Source organism: Pteronotus mesoamericanus, unplaced genomic scaffold (genome assembly GCF_021234165.1).
Source record: "Pteronotus mesoamericanus isolate MK-2021 breed Mesoamerican mustached bat unplaced genomic scaffold, CSHL_Meso_final scaffold_118, whole genome shotgun sequence".
NCBI classification, from domain to species: domain Eukaryota; kingdom Metazoa; phylum Chordata; class Mammalia; order Chiroptera; family Mormoopidae; genus Pteronotus; species Pteronotus mesoamericanus.
Window position 1 is genome coordinate 1673074 of NW_026555301.1, and position 520 is coordinate 1673593.

General features: G+C 35.0%; 1 non-coding gene across 1 annotated transcript; it reads left to right on the top strand.

Annotated features, from left to right (window-relative positions):
- Positions 1–206: 206 nt before the first annotated feature.
- Positions 207–313, top strand: LOC129081826 (U6 spliceosomal RNA). The gene has a single exon (XR_008530344.1). It is a non-coding gene; the product is annotated as a U6 spliceosomal RNA (small nuclear RNA).
- The last annotated feature ends 207 nt before the right edge of the window (positions 314–520 follow it).

The following is a 520-nucleotide window of genomic DNA, read 5'->3' on the forward strand; positions in this document are numbered from 1 at the left end:
ATCCAACACTTATCTCTAGTTTAACATTTTATTGTGTATCGTGACATTTTATGGTAAGTTTTGCTTATACTAAGAGGCTACTCACAATTACTCATATTTCTATTTGATGCATTTAAAAAATGTACAATTAAAAGTAAGAAAGAATAGAATCCAGCCATTCAACAGATGTTTCTCTCTCTTCATGGTCTGGCACATAGATTTGTGTCATGCTCCCTTCAGCAGCACATATGTTAAAATTGGAATGATAAAGAGAATATTAGCATGCCCCCTGTGCAAGGATGACATGCAAATTTGTGAAGCGTTCCATAATTAAAAGGTTGGCTTTAAATAAAGCAGTTACTTCATCATGGCAGACACAACAAAAGAGCTTTTAGAAGCTTTCTAAGATTGTATTCATTCCTGACCTGAACTCTGCATCTCAGACAGCACTAGTGTTCATCACATACTGAAATGAGCATGTGTATTTGCCATGAAAATTCACAGAAGTATTTGCACAAAAACCCGCTTTGTACAAAGTACT